The sequence below is a fragment of the Falco punctatus genome, assembly GCF_963210335.1.
Source record: "Falco punctatus genome assembly, chromosome: 1".
Taxonomy (NCBI): Eukaryota; Metazoa; Chordata; class Aves; order Falconiformes; family Falconidae; genus Falco; species Falco punctatus.
Genome location: NC_137580.1, coordinates 114123266 through 114144051, shown reverse-complemented (window position 1 = coordinate 114144051; position 20786 = coordinate 114123266). Strand labels below are relative to the sequence as shown.

The 20786-nt window shown below is 51.5% G+C and overlaps 1 protein-coding gene across 10 annotated transcripts in view; it reads left to right on the top strand.

Annotated features, from left to right (window-relative positions):
* Positions 1-20786, top strand: part of TNRC6C (trinucleotide repeat containing adaptor 6C) — a 334947-nt gene that overhangs the window by 207393 nt on the left and 106768 nt on the right. Inside the window, exon 1 of one of the 10 annotated variants that reach the window (XM_080393285.1) lies at positions 18127-18810. The exons of the other annotated variants lie outside the window; for them this stretch is intronic. The gene's annotated coding sequence lies outside the window, so the exon portion shown is untranslated. Of the gene's footprint in view, positions 1-18126; positions 18811-20786 lie in introns of those variants that run through there. 10 annotated transcript variants of the gene reach the window in all.

Sequence of the window (20786 nt, the reverse complement as noted above, 5' to 3'; positions counted from 1 at the left end):
CTGCACCGATGGGCTTTTCTGGGATGCTCCTAGCTGGACGAGAGCTGGTAGGGCCAATGGATGTCTGTGCATCCTGGGCAGGGGGCAAGGGCTGGTGCCTTGGAGTCCTGATACCAAACCAAACACACAGGATGGAAGCCTTATAGATGAGAGAAAAGAAGGGCAATAAGGAGGGAAAAAAATTAGCAGAGAGACTTAATTTAAGAATAAAGCCCAGCACTGCTGGTCAAAGGGTCTACCAGCTCTTCACGTGGATGAACCACAGTGCCTGGACCCTGCTCGTCCCATCCACGGGGCTTTGCATCAGCTCCCTGCAGGACCCAGAGTCAGTGTGTACATGAAAAATCCATCTAGGAGCAGCATCCAATATATGTTTAATTGTCCTTGATGTGATATAACACCTGAGAACAGGAGGGTAGCCAGCATCCTGGGAGGGGAGCGTGACTCAGGCTCATGGCCAGGCTGCTCTGGAGCCAGCTGAGATGGGAAGGTGGTTTGTGGAAGTAAAAGGGAGGAAAGCAGAAGCAGATCTCAAAAGCAGACTTTTTTTTTTAAAAAAAAAACTTCTCTTTGAAGGTAAGCAAGCACAGACTTCTTGTCTTTTCTTAAGGAATCATCCCCTTTGGGGAACTGCAGACTGCCTTTGGGAGGTTTGCAGAGTTGAGGAGGGCTGTGAGGGACAGCTGGCTGTCAGCCCCATGCCCTGGGGCTGTGCCATTTCTCCCTGGGGACAGCTTCAGTGGCACTGAACCCATGGGGAGCTGGCAAGCAGAGCAGGGCACCCGTGCAGCCCCAGGGAGCAACGCAGGGGTCCTGCCTGGCTGCAGGAGTCTGAGCACCCCGGGAGCATCGCCTCGATCACACCGCCTTTCTTGTGGGTGCTAGGCACCTCCCAAGCTGCTTTGGCTGGGAGAGCTCCGTGATGCTCAGAGACCCAGCGAGGCTTCGGGAAGAAGTGAGGGTGCTGAGGGAAAGCCGGGTGTGCAATAGCCCCACTTCCAGCCCTTTCGGCCATGCTAAGGGGCCACGATGAGGGGCACTCCTGCATCAGCGGCTGTGCACATTCAGACAGAGAGGTGGCCCTAAGCCAGCAGGCAAGTGGAGGCAGCCAAGCAGGCAGCCAGAGCACGGAGGGAGGGAAGAGGGGTCAGGCCCTGCGTCCCCAGCCAAGCTCTCCATCCCCAGCCTGAATCCCCACTTTTGCAAGGCAGTGGCACTTACAATGTCACTGCATTACCGGAGCATCCTTTCATACATGCAAAACCATCTGATGCCCACCTGAGGCACTTCTAAGGCTACTTGGGGCCAAGGGACAGCGTAAGCAGTTATCACCCAGGAATCACTTCATTAAGCCTAGCGAAGCTGCACCCAAGATAAGGGAAATGGAGCTCAGCCCAGTGCCCAGCACCCAACATCCTCCCACCCTTCCCAGCACATGGCAGTTCCCAGTCGAGGCTGCTCATCGCTTTCCAAGCACCTGGCTTCAGAGGTTCCTCCTGGTGGCAGGCACCCAGTTCCCACCAGCCGTGCAGGAGAGTGAAGGACCTGACTCCTGCCACAACCATGCTGACTGGGAGCCCGACAGAGCTACTGGTTCCTCCAGAGATGCAAACCCAGCCTGCTTGTAATCATGGCAGGGAGCAGCTCCTGGCTTGACTTGCTTTTATCCGTTTCCTTTTCACTTCATCCTTAAAATTAGTCATTAAGTTTATTCCCCAATTAGACTGGGATAGGATAAAATGTTTGGTTTGGGGATTTTATTTTTTTCATTTAAAGGCTTGCTCTTGCTGTGAATTTATTGGGTATTGCTGACTGCAGAGGAAATCTTGCAGTTTTTTCTTTCCCTGCTTGTTGTTCAGACGTGAAGGTGCAGAGGACGTCTCAGCCCTTCAGTGATCTCAGCTCTCACATGAGGCAAAGAGAGCACAACCGGTTGAGCAAAATCAGCCCATGACTCTTGTTTCTGATCTCAACCTCTCCTTTGCTTGGACTGGAAGCTGAAGCAGGAATGCGGTTTTGGCAAACAACCTCAAAAAGTAAATTGCTTGCTCTGTGGACCGAAAAACACTCTTTCTCCTCTAACCGCTGCCTCTCTGCAGAGAAGCAAGTCGATAAATGAACAAGAAAAGAGACCTGGCCTCGAGAGCTTAGCAAAGCAAAAAGACGGCGGCTCGTGGGGGGTGTTCCTGCAGGTTCACAAGAGCTGGTGCTGCAGCCATGCTCACACCCTGGGACCAGCTGCTGCTGCTGTAGAGGAGGAGAAAAGGGATTTGCAGCATAAAACACCATTAAGGACTTCGCTTTAGGTACCAGCTGAGTGCACTTTGGTGGCCATAAATGAAATGATGTGTATATATTATGTGTGCATGTTTGTATGTATATATATATAGCGTATATAAGGTAGTCGCAGGTTCTTTAGAGGCAGACTCTGCCTCCTTCCAGCTGGAAAGATAGAAACCCGCAGCATCTGGCACTGACATTAGTGTCTTCACCAGGACTGGACTTCCTGGGGTGTTTGCCTGTGCTGGTGCTGGGCTGGTGCGGGCGGCACAGGCAGGTGCCCAGGGTAATGTCTGCATACTCCCACCACCAGAGCCTGCTCCTGGTCCAGCCGGCATCCCTTTCCAAAGTGATGGTCTGACAGGCACCAGGTCCCTCCTGTGTGCTGGGCTGGATGGGACGAGGGGCTGTGGCGTCCGTGGCTTGCAGGTCTCTCAGCGATGCCCTGGTTGAGCAGAAGGTCAGAGCTGCTCTCGGGCAGAGGCTGGCTCTCGCTAATGCTCTTTCTAACCTCCAGCAGAGTTTTCGTGCCAGCTCTTTGCTGATTGCACAGTGACGCTGCTGTGGCTTCTGCTCTCTGCTTGCATGTATTTAAAGCCCTCTGGGTCAGCAGGCAGGCAGGCGAAATGTCCTCTTTTTTACCAAAGCACAAAATGACTCCTCCGATCTGCATCTGTAACATTTACATGGGGGCCCTGGCTGCCATGCTGGGCTCTGGCTCCAAACTTTGCCAAAAAAAATGATGGTGTTTGGAGCTGGGATTTTGGCTCGGACCCATCTTGAGTAATTTTGTTTCTCTTGTTTTTGAAACCATCATGCATTGCACTTGGTGGTGATGTCAGGTACTTGTGGATCATAATTACTGTGTAACCCAGCAGCCTGGAGAGGGGTGTCTCAGGAGGGGCAGCCTGAGGGGAAGGAAAGTTGGTTCTTTATGAAATGCAGATGTTTTTCTATAGCTGTAATCGACTGGACTGGATGCAGAGCACTGCAGATATAAAAGCTAGATAGGCTTTTGTTTTTAAATGTTTGCTGTGTACTTCAAGGGGTCACTCAGTTCTGCAGTGCGTGATTTCAGTCCCGGCCATGCTGCCCCCAGCATCACCCTCTTGCTTCGGGTTCTGATCTGGTCGTGGCGCTTTTTTCTTCCCCACCTAAAAGCTGAGGACCACTTAAATGCCCCATGCAGGGCTGTGTCCCTCAGCTCCATCCCTCGGCGTGGCACAGGCTGGAAACCAGCTTTGAGAGAATGCGGAAAATGAGGCAAGATGGGCAGCACAGAAAAGGAAAACAACACCCACCCCCCCCAGAGCTCGTAGCTGAATAGGAGCGAGCTCTCCATCCCCGAGTTATGAATTTTGTCAATGAAATTAGCCAACAATGTTTGGGAAAGAATAAAAATAAAGCAAAGAGGGCTCAAAGAAAAACTAGCAGAGTCCCGGAGTGAATGGGGGCTTTGTTCAGGCTCGGGTCCCTTCAATAGGCAGCCTGAAACACTGTGAGTCACCGCGCACTGCCGGCCAGGCGTGGGGCCTCCCTTAATGGGCCAGTGGAAAAATCTGCCTTGCTCTCATTTGACAAGCTATCCAGCAAAAGAATAAAGTTAATTTACTGTTAAAGTTAATTTGTTGGGTAAGAGAAGGAAATGAGAAGCATGTTATAATAAATGCAGCGGCAGAGGCTGGCCTGCAGGAAGGGGTGTCCGGGGTGAGGGCTGTCCCTTGCCCCGCTAGTAACGGGGTTCGTTATCCCTGCGGGTCTCACGGTGCATCTGGGCAGCATCAGACACAGCCCAGGGACCCCTGGGGTACCCTCTGCAGGGAGAAACCGCCCTACAGAAGGAGATTCCTGGTACAGCAGCGGTGCGATGCCGGCGCTGGGGATGTGGGGATGCATGTGAGCCCAGCCGCATCTGCGGCAGCACCTTCCCAGCACCAGCACCGAGCCCAGCACTGGGGTACGGGTATATGTTAAGAGGAGCTGGCTCTGCAGCCTGGCTCATGTTTCGGTACTGAAATGCAGGCAGGCAGCCCACCTTCGGTCACAGCAGGTACGTTTGGCATGTGGAGGTGGGCTCTGCGGGGCTGTACGAAGCAGCACATTGCCGGGCTGCAGTTTCATCCCTGGCCACATGCTCACACCTGGTGAGAACCTGGAGGTGCTCCCCATCCCTGCCAGCCTGCCTTGTGCATGCCCGTTAGGTCACCGCTGGCCGCGAACAGGCACCGTTTTGTGCAAAATGGCTGTTGTACGTACCACAGGCTTTTGCACGCGCAGATGCTCCGTGTGTATTTTTGTGGGAGTAGCTGCTGTTCCCAAACAAAGGGCTCCTTTCTTCCCAGCAAACAGAGGTAGCTGGTGTGAGCTGAATACAACCTGCCTCCAGCCTTTGTTCTGCCGTATCTAACACACCCCATTACTTGGTGCTTGGCATCGTACAAATATAGAGTGGACAAAAGATGATCCATCCCCTGGAGGGCTTGGTAGAGCTGCCTCTTGACCCACCGTTGTCCGTGGCCCTTCCTGCAGCTGGGGAAGCCCCACCCGAGGGTGATGGTTCTGCAGGGTGAAAGATTCCCTGCCTGGCACTGACCCGGCATGCCGGGAGCCATGCGAGTGCCTGCCCCCCCCGTCCCAGCCCCTGGGCACGCTGCCACGCTGCCGTGGTTTCAGACAGGCATGGCTTGTCTTCGGAGGCTGCCGGGGAAATTAGGGCATTTCTGAGTCTTTCCGGCTTGCTGCAAGGTGCTGGATGGGGGAGCGCGGTGGCGGAGCCGCTCAGCCCCTCGGAGGTGGTCCTGAGCCGGTCCCGTCAGCCAGTGCAGGAGTCCAGCTGCCGCGGGGGCTCGTCTGGGATCCAGCCAGCAGGCGCTGGGTCATGTCACCTTCCCTGCCCTGTAAGCCAGTATCTAATGAAGCAGAGAGGCGCCAAGGTAATTTCGGGATCATATGTCGTTTGGGAGGAAATTCTAATAATTTGTTACAATATTTTAAAATCTGGGTTAAGCCCAGAAACGGCACAGCAGTGGTAACCGTTGGCAGCCAACAAAACGGTAACATCTCCCCTTCCTAGCTTCGAGAGGCCATGTTGTGACCAAAGTAATCCTCCTTTCTGCTCATATCACCTTTCCAGATTTATCATTTTAATGTTCTCTGGGCCACCAAGCCCCACAGCTGTAAATTAATTTTTAAAGTAATACAGGTTTTAAAACTTCCATCTGCTTTAATGAGCTTGGGGGAATCCTGTTGTATTAAAAAACATGCATGCAATTATTTTTCCATCTTGGGTTTCGCCAGTTCCCAGCACCACTCTGCGATGACATCTTCTTCCCCTCTCAAAAGTGTTTTCTTGTGATAATGTGGCATTGTGTCCTGATGGTGTGTGTTTTGCCACACGTGGGCAAGGCTAGAGAGGACTTCTCTAAGGACGAAGCAGTATCATTAGCAGGTCCCTCAGTGGCTTCCCAGTCACCTTTCCATTAATCCAGTTCTGCATCACAGAATTACGAAGCAGCTAATGAACAGCTCCAGCGCCAGGAGCCTGGAGGTACCGTATTAACTGGACGTCTCTTTGAACTGCATGATTTCTGGTGGGAAAACTTCATGGAAAAATGAGATTGTGTTTGTTTTCACAGCCTTCTGCATCTGTTTTTAAATATTTGCTCACAGTAGTTCTGGGGTTTTTTTCTTTCTTTTTTTTTTTTTTTATATTAGCAATTAGCCTAATAAGCCACCTTTTCATTGCTCTGCATGTAGATTAACCACTTCAGAGAGTACAAAATAAACATTTTGCAATGCATGCATGTATCTTCTAGAAGAGATGAGTAACTTGCTTCCACTGAGACAAAGTCCTCCTAACATCAGGGTTTTGCTCTAATCACTAGTGCCCGAGATTTTTTTCCCTTTTATTTCCCTTAAGACAACCTCTTACAGCATTCGTTAACCTGAATTTTTAACACAATTAATTCTTATTTAGCCAATGCATTCAAAATTATGTTCTTTATAAGTAGCAAACAAATAGCCTGGGAATGCCCAACTTCCTTCTGCTACCTGAGCATTTAGAAGATTCATCTCTGCTGAGGTCAGAGCTAAGCAGCTCGGACAGATTTCAGCTATTGCATTATAAATTAGTCTATGAGACACAGTCCCTCCTTGCAGCCCATGGATGAGCTGGGTCTTTTGGAGGGGCGGGAGATGTAGCACCCAAAAAGAGCACACATACCCAAGAATCAATATGCAGTGTTGCCTGCCCTTACTGCTTGATGGAAATCAAGCCACATTTAATAGCAAAATCAGGTGACTAAAATATTGCTGATCCTGATGATGCTCCAAGCCGTAAAGGCAGAGCACCAGGCAGTGTTGCCACCTCTTTGGTACCTCGGTGCTCATTGCTGCCATCCAGGATGCAGGCAGCAACGCTGGAAAGCTGTAATAAGCAGGCACCAGGACTGAGATGCCCTCGCAAGAAGTGACTTCCCATTTGGGGATGAAACCCACGGCAGGGCTGCATGGGGCAGGCTCATGGGTGATGCTGCCTGTGCCAGCTCCTTGCTGGGGAATGGGAGGACACCACCCACATGGGCTGATTTTTCTGAGCTTTCAGGTAACTTCAGAGCAAGTTGTTCCAGAATCAGTGGGATAAACTAAGACTTTCCTCCAAATCTGAGATAAGACCCTATCTCCTGCCTGCTGGAAGAGCTCCAGCATCCATGTGTCCTCTGGCCATCCTTTGGGCGAGTGGTGGCACGGACAGGACGGGGCTGTGCAAAGCAGTCGGGTGCCAGCCTGGTCCAACCGGGAGCACAGCCAACGAGTCACTCAGCATCTCAGTGGACGCCCTCCTCTAGTCTCTTTCTCCCTACACTCAAAATGTGTAGGGTCTTAATTAGTATCTTCCTGACTTCTCTGTCAAGCACGTTAAACGTCATTTTCCAGAAGGAGCAGGGGACAATGGGAAGAAACCGGCAGCATGACTGCACGAGCTTGATTTCTTTGGCAAATCGGGTTAAAACCAACCAGGTTGTTTATGCTTATTTCTTGCCACCGCAGTATTGCCGCTCCTGGTGGAGCCCCTCTTGGCCAGGGACGCAGCACTTAACGTTTGCATGTTGGTTGTTCCTGTTGGAGTTGAGCTACCCAGCACTCCATCCACAGGCACCCAGCACAAACAAAGCCCTGAAACTGCTGCCAAAAATCAGACCCTGGATGAGTGACGCCAAGTGTCCGAAATGACCCAGGGCGGTGGGGAACGTGGGCTGCCTCTCCCTCCACACCCTGCGCCGAGCCCCCCACGATGTGCTGGGTCGCCCCTCCCCAGCTGGTCTGGCCATGGCCCGAGCTCTAATAAGATCAGTCCTGCGGGTGTTTCCTGAGCAGCAGAAACAATGAGCCTCTGTCCCACAGGCCGCTGCAGTGAGAACAAGAACCAGACCAAAAAACAAGAGAGGAAAAAAGAAAAAGAGGCGGGGGGAGGAGAAAGATCTTCATCTTTCAGCAAAGCTGCACTCGTATTCATCTCCTGCCGTAGCGAAGCTGCAACGCTCGCTGCCTACGCCCACAGACAGACAATAAGTTATCGGTGCTGGTGAAGGACAACGTGTTTTTTTCCCAGTGCAAAGCCTTACCCGCCCCCCTCCAGGGACCCTTTTGCTCGCCTCATGCCCACACGGCCCCTTCCCAGAGCCGGTGACAAATTCCACATCACCGCAAAGGAATTTCCTTTCCCCTCCCCAGATAAGGGACCTGGGGTGCAGGACCTGGGGTGCAGCAGGGCTGCCCCCTCCCCTGCCCCCCTTCCCGCGGGCTCTGCTGCTCGAGGGGTGTGTGGGCTGCCCCAGGGCAGGTACCAGCCTCCTGCCACTGGCCGAACGGGAGAGCACCCGACCGGAGATGGAGAGCAATGAACTTGGGCACCACTGTCTTAAAGCCCCACTTTGCTGTCGTGTCAGGCTTCCGCCGAAATGACAGCTGCAGGTTCTTGGGGAATTTGATCTTTCCCCACCCTGGCAGCCAGGGCAAGCCAGAGGTTCCCCCAGAGCTCCCTGGCCCCTGCCTCCGGGCTGGCTCCCCAGAAGGGCTCCTCACCCTCCAGGAGCCTGCCCGAGCCAGGGGCTTCACACGGCGGCAACCTTGGGCCAGCCGGGCTGTGCTGGCCCCGCAGCTCGTGGATTGTCTTTGGAGAGGTTTTTAGGATAGAAGCTCTTAGAAGAAAGTCCTTCAAGCATGGCAGGAATCATGCTCTTCCCCTCCTGCTTTTTTGCCTAAAGCTTTCCCCTGGGCCAAGCGATTAGTTTGTGTGACTCAGTAGCTCCGATGGAGCAATGCTGATTTACACCAGTTGATGAGCTGCCCTGATTTTCTTATAGAAAATCACTGTTAGGCTGTTACACTTAACCTGTACTAAACTGTGCATGAATGATTTATTGTGTACTTCTCATGCAAATGACATTAATAGACTCTGTCATACATAGGAGAAGATGCTAGAAGATTACTAAAAGCTGCTGCACTTAAAAATGTTTCAGGAGAAATAATGTCTTATATCATATTACCTGAGAAATACATCTGAGTCTCCCCTTGAAGACAGGTACATGAGAGAACAGTGTGAAGGTTGCGTTGCGTTGCATTGTTGTGAAGCACCTTGAGGCTTTAACAGAAAAGCTACAAGAAGTATTTTAAATTAATATATATCGATAACCAGAGTTGTGCTGTGAGGAAGAGCTGTCTTCCTCACACATCTTGTTCAACCCCACTTGTGATCCAGGAGTGTCTGATGACTTCAGGATCAGACTGCAGAGAAGAAACAAACCAAAAGCAGTCCTGTCTAATTAACTGAACATATTTACATGTGTAAAACTCTCCTGTAGCCCTCGTAATGACTAATGCATAATTATGCACAGACAAATCCCCACAGTAAACACAAATATTTTTGTTTGTGATTATTTATCTCAGGAGAGCCTAGCAATTTGTCAGGGCTTGCTGAGCTTCTGTGCTGAGCTGAGCGGGGTGGTGGCAGTGGGTGACGGCCCCTGTCACCCCAGGAGCCCTTTTAGCCATGCAGCAACAGAGGAGGGCAGCTTTTTGCTCACCAAACATTTTTTGCATTGAGAAATGTGGATTCGGATCAAAACTAAGTATTTTGCAGGGTTTTTTTCCAAATTCATGTAGATACTGTGGTTTCCCCCAAGTTTAGAAGACATTCACAACCTTTTCACACTACAACCCTCTTTCTCATGCCGTGCTCCCCCCAGCCTGCCAGGATGGAGGCGGGCTCCACGTGGACTCATCGTGTCTAGATGTGACGTTACCAGGTGATGTTCATCCACCAAGAAAAGCTGTTTCCTGGTGGTTCCTTCCTCTGCCCATGCTGAACTGCCAGCTCAGCTGCAGGAGGTAAATCGGACAGGCATCCTCAGGGATGCAGCATCCTCCAGCACATGTCTGCAGAGGAAAAGGACATCCTCCAGTGGCCGGATCACTTGATCCCTTCACCTTGAGAGGACTAGCATGGACACAGCAGGTTTCTGTAAGGAAACACTGTATTCTCACAGCACCTACAGGAGAAATGATGAAAAAACCCATGGAAAAAAATTAATCCTTGTAGCCAATTTGGAATGAAGAGTTCAGACGGGGTGGAGAGAGTCTATTGGCATGCTGATCCATGCATGGTGTGTGCCGGGGAGCCGAGGGAGTGCTGAACAGAGCAGCAATCGCGAGCACTTGCAGGGTATAAAAATGTAGTTTTAAAGTCTTCCCACTGGCGTCAGTGGACGCACGTTTCTTGTACTTTGACTTCAGCTTTTGTTGTCTGCTGGTTCGCCCCAGGGCGTTTCACAGCTCAGCTGCAGGGATGGACAATATCCCCCCCACACCAAACGATGTGTGTTTGACATCAGCTCTGATGTCCCCTGGTTTCAGTGGGGCATCTGTATCAGCAATCCTGTAGTGCTTTCCTCTTACACAGCGTGTTGTGGTGGTCTGGAGGGATGCGGGGGAAGGGCAGCAGGAGGTAGTATTCCCAAGCCAGCACCGAGGCTCTTGGCGGGCAGGTACAGGCAGCCATGGGCAAGTCTGCCTGGCCACTCCAAGCTCGCTGGACATGTGGGAGCCCTGAGCCACCCCATTGATGCCAAGTGTGTCCCCCCGACTGTGCTGTCACCCTGGCTGGGCACCACGCAGGCATCTCACCCCACACTGATGCCTGCACAGTGCGAAGAGCCTTCCCGAACCTCTCTAGCGTCACCAGGCTCTTGGTCTGCTCCGAGTCCTCTGTGCCATGTCATCATAATCCATGGAGCCATGCAACCCCTAGTGATAAATTCATCACTTAGTCAATGGCTTTCCTCCTAAAATCCTCTTCAGGGAACAATTCTCCTATGTCTGGTACAGTGACTAATGGATAACTTTCTTTAAGGGGACTGCACGATAACTTTCTTTAAAGCAGTATATTATGATCAGTGGGTTTTCCAAGGAGCATGCTGCTCTCTTAATTCTCACCTTCATTATTTTAATACCTCTGTAAAATGGATTTCTAATGGATCTATATTGCCATAAAACTTTAGGGATGGTGGGTGGGTGTCAATAAATTCTTTGCAATCAGAGCTACTCTGCCAGCCGGGTAGGGAGCAGAGTGACAGGCTCTGAGGAGAAGCCAGGTCTTGACTCAGGACTGCCGCTTCCAGTGGCGTGACCTTCCCTGATTTGACCCCATCCTGCTGTCTCCGAACACCTTGCAAAACTTCATTAAGCAACATGACTAGTATCTGTCACAAGCAATTCTTTCTCTCCCACCTCCTCACCCCAGGGATAAATAGTATCAGCTCTGGCAGGAATACAGAAGCTGCCCTAGGTACAACCCAGCCTGAAGTGCTGATACCTGGTAAGTTTGTGCAGAATAATTGTCATCACATCAGAGCGTTTTCACCCAAAGATCCCAAGGCTGGCAATAATGCACGTTATATTGGCATCAACCCCCTTCAAAGCGTTCTCTGCCACCAACGGGATGAAAGGCAGCAGCCACTATCCCCAGCTTAATCAAAGAAAGAAAGAAAGTGGATGTTATGACCCTCTGAAAACATGGAGAGATTTCAGAGGTGTCGAATTATTCCTATGATGATTAGCCAGAGCATTGGGAAAAACTCTTTTACCGTTAGATCCATCACCTAGTCTCATGAAAACTGCTCAAGAATCTTATTTTTGTCTCATTTGGGTTCTTGGGCTATAACAACTCATTTTCACCTCGGACATTGAAGTAGATGGCCCAGCAATTGCTTGGAAATGAGCTGCAGCTGTCCAAATTTGCCATTCCCCCATCCTTTGTGCCAAGGAGCTCCCAGGAGCAGAAGGTGCTGCAGCAAGGGTGATGCCTACGCTTCCCAGCACCTGTGGTATAAAGAAATCCTCTACCAGAAGCGTAGGAGACTGAAGTCAGGTATGTTGGCGTGTTTCATTGCCAGCGTTTGAGGTCAGGTGTATGTTACAGAGTCCTGCTGCAGGACCCCAACGGAGGCTGTTGTTTGTCGTAAGGAAATGGCATTCAGCTGCTGCTGGCATCGCGGAGCCAGCGTGGGAGCAGTGCCTGGCCTGGAAACTTGGGTTTCATTTTTTTTCTTCAGCGTTTGCAAGTCCTTTAATTGCTATTTTGATATCTGGTGGGGTGCTAGAAGATATTCTCTTCACTACCACTTGTTTCAGAAGAATTTTCATCCCTTGGGTTTTTCGTTCTGGTGCAGCTGTGTGAGCTATCCATGTCAAAAAAGGTCAGACTGGTATATACAGCAAATTAACCTTTTTGTGGACTGCCTCCAGCTCTGATTTAATTCCTTTGGGGTAAGAGTCTTGCAAATAGGTAGGAAAACCAAAAGCATCTTAAGTTTTGAGCACATCACGAAAACAGCTCCAGTGCTTTCCATACATAGAATCACAGGATGGTTCAGGTTGGAAAAGACCTTTGAGACCATGCATGAGGCTCTGTGTGGGATGAAGATAAAAATCAACAAGCTGAAGGAGATTCTGAAAACCCTTTTTTGAAAGGCCTTTTCAGCAAAGAAGCATGGGCACCTTCCTCCCAGTTCGCTGAAAGGCTGGCTAATTGTTTTTCTTTCCCTTTCTCCTGCAGGATTTTTTTTACAGCCATTTGGCTTGGCAACCCCTCCATCAGCCTGCCAGTGCCAGATGTAACACAACTGTGTTTCACTGGGGCTTTGCACACTCAGTGATGGGTTTTCTGTAACATCTGCAGCCTGGGTGATGGGCACTCTCTGAGCCACTCAAAGAGTCTGTGTTCTGCTTGTTTGAGCCCCCTTATACCAATAAATAATGACCACGAAGGTAAAAACCAGAGCAAAAGAAACTACCTATTCTTGGAAATACTTTTATTCTCAGAAGAACGATGGGAAGCTTGCATCTCTGCACGTTTTTCCAACCTACAGACTTAACTCGGCATGCTGTGTTCACGTGTTACAACCTCTAAAACATTGCTTCCTCTCCCCCAAAGTAAGCTATAGGTTAAGCTATAGGGTCAAGTCCCGAGCTCTGCCCCCTCTGTTCGGGGCAGATTATGTATTTATTTTTAAACAGCTATTGGTAATAAGCAGAACGTGTTATCACAGCTGCTGTGCGCTGTGACAAGCAGGGTAAGAGAGTCATGTGCTTCTTGCTTGCTTTTTGGCCTCAGGACACTTGTGTTCTTGTTTATACAATAGCTCTGCTTGGAGAGCCAGAATAAAAAATACCTTGTTTTCCCCCCTCACCAGATTGCTGTTTAGCATCATGCTACATCTCTCTCGTGGGAAATGCAGATTAGAGACTCTCAGGTTGGGGAGGGAATTGAATCCAGATGTGTTTTCTAGACAAGTGTTTGAAGTACTTGGTTATTATACAAAAAAAGAGGAAACAGCTCATCCAACCTAGGGGTAGTAGATGGGCTTTCGAACATCTGTGGTGATGCTCGCTGCAGCGGGTTTGCTGGTGTTAAATGCCTGGGCCAGAGATGGGGAGGAACCTGGGGTACCGGGTTTTCAGGAATCCGTCCTGCTCTGGGGCAGTGCAGCGGGGAGGGCATTTTGCAGCTGGATACAGCCACCCCGGTGTGATCGCCTCACCTCAGGGCATGGTCCCACTGGCTAGGCAAAGGACAGTTATTCTTTTCACATGAAAAAGTGGGGAGAGAAACGTAAGTTCTTAAATTCAGTTTTTTCCATTAAAAGAACATTCTGTAAGTTCATTGAAAGTGTTCAGACTAAAGATGCAGTTGTCAGTAGGGTGGCCGGGAGGGATGTGTTTGCATTCCTCAGGGGGAATGGACTCTGTGCAAGTGTCTTGCAGATCCATAACCCTTTTGGAAACCTGAGGAAGAGCCTGTTGTGTCCTGGATCCTGCCCTCCCAGTACAGCCACGTATAAAACCCAGCCTCTGAGCATCAGCTCAGACAATGGAGGGCTTCTGAGGTGTAGCTTCACCTTGTGTGGCCTCTAGGAAATATTGTTCAGCATCAAACACCAGGCTCTCCTTAAGGCATGAGGTTGCATTTGTCATGGAAGCATGACTAGTGCTGGTGTCAGGCTTTGAGATTAATTTTGTGTGCACTCGCTACTTCTTGGTAAGAAGTGCTTGGTGATTCTTTTGACCCACTTTTGTACTTGGTTGGATCATAGAAAAATAAGCAAGAGGTGTAAAGTCCACACTGGAGGAATATTTGGCTTTGGTGTGGTTAAGCCACCCCAACGCAGCCCTGAATGTGTGAAGACCTCTGTTTAGCTTAGCTTTGTCACCCACAGCACAAAAAACTGCTGTATCTGTGTAAATCCTTGGTTCTTCACACTCATCCATTCAACACATCCAGCACCCTGTGAGCGTTTTGGTCACAGCCCTTTCCCCTAGGCACAGGCATATTGGGAAATGTGAGGTTTACAAGGCAACAGTGCAAGCACAGGAATTCCTCCTGCTCTGCGAGCAATGAACCGCTGGCATCATATGTCCCTTTTCCTTCCCTTCACACTAGCTCACATCTGTTCCTACTTACGTATGACCAAAAAAGCCTACCTGAGCGCTGGGGGGAAGGAGAGAGTTCAAAGGCAGCAGCGAATGGCCAAAGTAGTGGCTCCCATGCCGGAGCAGCTCTGTGAAACAAAGCTCAAGGAGAAGCCTGTGCCCCACCGGGGTCCTGCAACGGTGGCGCGGCTCAGGCTGAGGGGGCTGTTGGGGACAGATGGTCAGTACATGCTGCCAGTGGTCACCAGCCGCTGCCAAACCCCAGCCCACTGCACTGGGGGGTGCAAATGTGCCCAGGACCTCTGTGAGCTCCCGGGAAGAAGGGAGGGGAAAACCCAGGCAAAACCCCAGCAGGACTCCAAAGCAGAGGAAAAAAAAAAAGAAATTTGCATTGGATAAAGCCCTGCATTTAATGGTAAAAGAGCTCAGGTAAGAAAGGAATGGTTTACTAGAACGCATTTTTGCCCGTTACAGACAGTATTTTAGAACACGGGTATCAAAGACAACGTGCTCTCTGTGTCTGTGTGGCTGAGGTTACAACACGCTTTTCATGGTAATTTTGCAAGGGCCAAGAAGGCATATGAGCGTACACAAATCACTTTTGGTTTTATTCCATTTTGACATTTCAGGGTCTCCAGCAGCTTGGCATCACCCAGTGCAGGGAGCCGGACATTCTTGGAAATATTTGTCTGTTAAAAGTGCGTTTTGAATTACAAATATTTACACGTTCACAACACATTAATTTGGAGCTGCATTGCATTTGAGCAGGAATGTTCCTCTGCCTGATTGCCAAGCAGAATTTTTGGTCTAGGGCAGCCTCCCGTAGGCATATGCCAAGTAGGAGCTTGCCTGTCCCATCCGCAGGCGGGAAGGGCACGTGGCCTTATCTGCTGCCTCTTTGGGGTTGTTGGCTTATCAGAAGAGCAAAATCTCTTTCGAAAGCAGCAGTGTGGCAACCTCCTGCTGCTCTGGGGCGGTCTGTGTGGGAAGGAGTCTATAGGTGCTGACCTACATTGAAGGAAGAAGCAGCGGGAGCTGCACCGGCTCCTCCCGCAGTGGCACCGTGCGGTTCGGGACTGCAGGAGCCAGGGAGCACAAGGGCACTGTCACCCTGCGCCAGGTCTGCCACCGTCGTGGCACATGAATTCGCTCCTGGTGAAAGGTGCCAGACTGACATTCGAAATGTAGGAAAAAACCCCGCCATGTTCTTCATAATTTTTTCCCTTTCTTTGTGCTGATGAAGCACAACGGGACATTTAAACCTGATTTTTATAACATTGTGCATACATATAGATCATGGTCTGACCTGGAGAAGACACTTTGTTCTGACTACAATGATCTGATATTTCATATTTTATTATTTTTTCTCTTCCACGTCGTATTTCTGTTGCATTCTGGCACAATATGGGCTCCCTCCAGTGGTCAAGGGACTCGGGGCTCCGGCTGCCGCTCACCCAGGCGCTGGCGCTGCCAGGGTGGCTCTGGCACAGGGTGGCACAGATGGGAGCAGAAATCCCATCGGGACCGCACTTTTATTACCCCCCCCATCTCCTGCTGTGTGCCTCATCCCACTTGCAATAGTAAACGCCCTGCTCTGTAACCCACATGTGATTAATATTTAAGTGGCATGGCCTGCGCAAATAAGGATTCAGCCTTTAGGCTTCCGTGCAGCTCCCAAAGCGTTAGCTGCACAAGGGGGAGAGGAGAGAGAACCAGAGAGGATCTGCTGAAAGACCCAGACACAACAATTTTTACTAAAAAAGACTCATTTTTGCATTTCACTCACCCCGCGCTACTTCCAGAGCAGACCCTAACGTTCTCCTCAAAGAGTCGTCGCGGTGGTTGCGGGGGGGAGCAGGTTCCATCTCCCCGTGCCCGGGTGCAGGCTCCCGGAGTTGGTTAGCCACAAGTTCATTTGAAATAGCACAACGACACAATTATTTTGATTTCCATAGGCACCGCGGTAAAGCTGCCCGTCCCCCCCCCCCCGTCCCCCCCCCCCGGGCATTCCCCTGCCCTGGGCATCCCATTGTCGGGCATCTCCCCCCCCCCCCGCCCCAGCCTAATGCAGTCTGGTCCAAGGCGCTTACGCAGGGCTGGCCCGTGCCTATATGTGCACGTATGGCCGGCACTATGCGTGGATGTGCATACCCGCGTGGGTGTGTATCAGAGACGCGCGGGGCTGCGCACGCCTGTCACTACGCGTGCTAGGGGCAGGGAAAGCCGGCCGGGGGGGGTCTAAAGGCGAAGGACCCCGCTAGCCGGGGGGCAGCACGTCGGAGTGCAGCAGGACCGTGGGGATGTCCCGACCCCGGGCCCCCCCCCGCCCCGGTCGTGCAGCCGGTGCTTGTCTGCGAGGGGGGGGACACGCACCGGGGGCCGTTTGGGGGTTTGTGAATGCACCGACGGTCACTTGCGGAGGGCTACAGCACCTCCACTCCCCTTTGCAGGATGCGGGGCGGCGAAGAGCCTCCGCACCGGTTTTTTTGGGGGTGTGTGTGAAGCCCCCCCGCAGCCCTCCGCGGGGGGAGTGTGAAGCCCCTCTGCACCCCGCTTTTCGAGGGGTGTGAACTCCGCACCCCTTGAGAGGTGGGGCTGCAGCACCTCTGCACCCCGCCTTTTGGAGGGGGGGGGGCGAATCCCCCCCACACCCCGGGTGGCACCGCTCCCTGCCCGCCTCCCTCCCGCCGGGCGCGGGCTGAGCGGAGCTGGGGGGGAGGGCGCGCGCCGCCGCCGGGGGGCGGGGCTGGAAGCGCGCGGCCTCGCCGCTCTTTGGCTGCGGCCGCCGCGCTCATTTGCATGTGGCGGGGTCTCCCCTGTCACGTGGCCGCGCGGGCCGGAGGGGCGGGGGCGGGGGGGCAGACTTCCTGTTTGAGGTCAGCGCGGGGCGGGGAGGGGGAGCGCGGCGAAGCCTCCCCGCGGTCTCGCGCTGCCTGGCGGGGCCCTTGTCAGTTAGCAACAAAATGGCCGCGGTGGCAGCAGCTCTGCTCCTGAGGACGGCGGCGGCGGCGGCGGCGGCGTCCGTGGCGGTGGCGGCAGCGGCGGCGGCGGCAGCGGCGGCGCGGAGGAGCGGGGGACCAACCCGGCAGCACTGAGCCTGGCCACCGCCTGCCTGCGAGCGGACGAGGCGAGAGCGAGCGGGAGAAACGGCGAGAGGCGCTGCGGGCCCCCCCAATACCCCCCCACCCCAGCCTCTGCCAGCGAGCCCGGCTGACTGACCGACTCTGCCCGAGGCGCTGGTGCAGCCCCCTGGGGACACGCTGCCGCCTCGGCCCCCGGCCTCCCCCGCTCCCCGCCGCCCCCCGGGGGCACGGGCGCCCGGGTGCCGGCCCCCCGGCGAGGGGCTCCGCTGCTGCAGCCTCCCGCCGCCCGCTCCCCCGGCCCGGAGACCCTGCTGGATCCGTCCGGAGGAGACGGAGAGGGCCCGCGGGATCTCTGTTCTCCTGCCCCCGGATCCCCTGTGCGAGCGAGGCAGGCAGACTGTTGGGTTTCCCCACTCCCCCCGTCGCGTCCCGGCCCCCCCATCCCGTCCCCCGGCCCCCCCCATCCCGTCCCCCGGCCCCCCCCCCGTGAAAGACTTCGCTGGATCCTCCTACTCGGATCCCCTCCCCGCGCTCGCTCCTTCCTGCGAGAGAGGCTGCTGGATCCTCCTCCCGCCGGAGAGACTGGTGGATCGCTCCGCTGGGGTCCCTGCGAGAGCCACGGATCCTCCTCCCGTGAGAGACTGCTGCGGATCCTCCGCCCCTCCTCGCATCTCCCTGGAGCGAGAGACTCCGGATCCCCCCGCGGCTCGCTGGTGGTTTTTTGTTTCTCTGTTGTTTTTTGTTTTTTTTTTTTAATTCTTTTTGTGAAGGTGGGGGGGGGGATCCATCTTAAAACTATTTTCTGGGTCCCACTTGCTCTTTTTAATTTGCACTTTTAAAAAAAACCCTCAGATGCTCCTCCATGTGGACTGAGAACCCATCAAGACACACACACGAGAACTCGCCCCGATCAACTCCAAATCCTGGCTTTCGTGGGTTTTGCTGCAACACATAAAAGCAAACTTGTATTTAAGACACAGTCGTGCAAAAATTTAGCTGGAGACTTTAACGTGTTTTTTGTCTTGGTTTCTTGGCCTTGGTTTTGGTTTGGTGTTTGGTTTTTTTTTCTTCTTTTTTTTTTTTTGCTTCACTGGAAATCAAAAGCTTGTTTTGGAATTGGACCTGCTTTTGCTGCACTTCTCTGGGCTGGATAACACTGAGGCTCTTTGCTTTTCTACTTGGGTAGTCTTTTCCTGTTTTTTTTCTTCTGTGTGGCAGAATATTTTTTTTGAGGGGGTAAACAAACAACAACGAAAACCCCCAATATTTTTGGCCCTGTGAGATTTTTTTCATATTCGTGAAATTACGGGTACACTTACAGAAAAAAAAAAAAAGGAAACATTAAAATAAGAAAGGAACACGTCAGAAAGACCCCTACACGGTAGACAAAATACTTGTTTCCTTACAGCAAGACTGAATCGAAAGCTGCCAAAGAGCCCCATAAAGAAAAGACTAAAAGGTAAGAAAGGGGTAACAGCCTCTCTTAATCTGGGCATGGTAGAAGTTAGCAGTGGAAGAGACCTGCTAAACCAGCGCATACCTCCTTTTCTCACAAGTCTAAACCAGATTATTTTTTTTTTTTTGCTGCTTATTAGTGAAGCAAGTAACACCCAAAACGCTTCAAAATCCACTTATTTTTGCCAGATATCTTTTTTTCTTTGCTTTGATTAACTCGCGGAATTTTTTTTTAATACACTAGAGTTAATTCATAATGTTTGTATGTACCTTTCCCAGTTCAGAATATCTGTCGTGTGCAAAATAGCGAACAGAAGTGCCATTTGTGAGTGTGTCGTGCAACTTAAAGACATTCTGCCCGGTTCTGCTGCAGACATGACCTCGTGCAGTTGCTTTATAACTTACACGTGTGAAAATTATTGCAGAAAGTGCTGGAAGTGATGCCGAGCTGGGGAAGGAGCGGTGCGGGTATGGTCACCAGTGCTGCCCCGGTGGGCGAGCAGACGAGGCTCCAGCTTTGTCCTTCCTGGCTGCTTTCTGTTGAAAGTTAGATCTCTAGATCCCCCCTTCCCCCTCCCCTTCCCCCCGCTTGCGCCCCCCCCCCCCCCCCCCCCCCGTAATGAGATTATGGGGATCCACTGTAATTTTCTCCTGACTGTTCAGAGAAAGATCTTCGTCTAAACCCGAAATACCGTCCAGTGGGGGAGAGAGAGTTACACAGGCTTGATGCTTTTCACTGCGACGTTGAAGGGGAAGGAAATGGGGAGGGCTCTGTTGTTCACCTGAGAAATCTTGAAACATTGGAAGTTTTATTAATTGTTGGAATCTTCTTTGTATCACAAGTTTGTGTCAAAGGTTAATCTTCTTAATATGTAATTAGTTGAAGGTCCAATTACGGGACTTCTTGAACTCAATTGTCGTCCGTCCGTCCCCCTTTCCCCATTAAATGTAATACTGCTAGTCTTACTTTGTGGCTGCTTTTTCTGCTGCAACTCGAGTGTATCTGTGGGAAGGTATTTTGTTCGATTAATATAACAGCCAGTTTAAATATAGAAATAATCTTAAGTACGTCATGCCCATGTCTGTTACATGCATACGAGAGGAAAAATATGCATCTGAAGAATTTACGCTAATTTATATACTGACATTTGCTCTGGACATTAGGCCAGTTAAGGTAATTAAAAATCCAATAAATCCCGCTGTTAGTGGGCTGCTTGATGATGCAGAGCTTTAAATCAGGTGAGTGTTGGTAGCGCTGTGTGGACCTGAGGACAATGCCAGTGCAGAGGAGCAGGGAACATCTGCACTGCTGTTAGGCTTGACCGGCAGAAAGTAATGGCTTTAGAATCCTGCCCTAATTACGTAGGGTGGGTGGGTTTTTTGGATTCACCTACGACTGAGAGAGTGCAGTTTCCTATCGGGTATTACTTTTTTGTCATTTCAAGAAAGTAGTGGAAGTGTACACACTGATCCTCACTGCTTCCCCCCTGTGTTTTCCGAGGAAGTACTAGGTGACTTACAGTGGGTGCAACCTGTGCTTGACAGATCACGTAGTTTTCCATAATTGCGGTTCCTCAAGTTCAGGAAGCCCTCAGATATCTGTCTGGCTACTTCACTGTGTTATTTGTGAACTCAAAGCTGTGTGCTGAGGGATCTGCCTCTGGAAGCACTGTTGTTTCTGCTCCAGTTTCTGGAATTATTTCCAGAACGTTAAAGCATCAATGTCAGATTTGTATACAACTAGTGAGGAAAGCTGCTGTAGCCCGTGGGAGGCTTGTTCTTTCATTTGTAGGATTAACGTTGCTTTTTCGGGGTGAGATTGCAGAGGCAATGCTGTGCATGGGTAACCTTGCTGCTTCTGAGTCGGCGACTACCGAGTCTATGAAGAAAGCTATAGTAAATCAGATTCATTTGAACTTTTTGTAGTGGATGTGACTTTAAGCGGGCTAGGAATAGTGCAGTAATGCCTGGCTTCGCTTT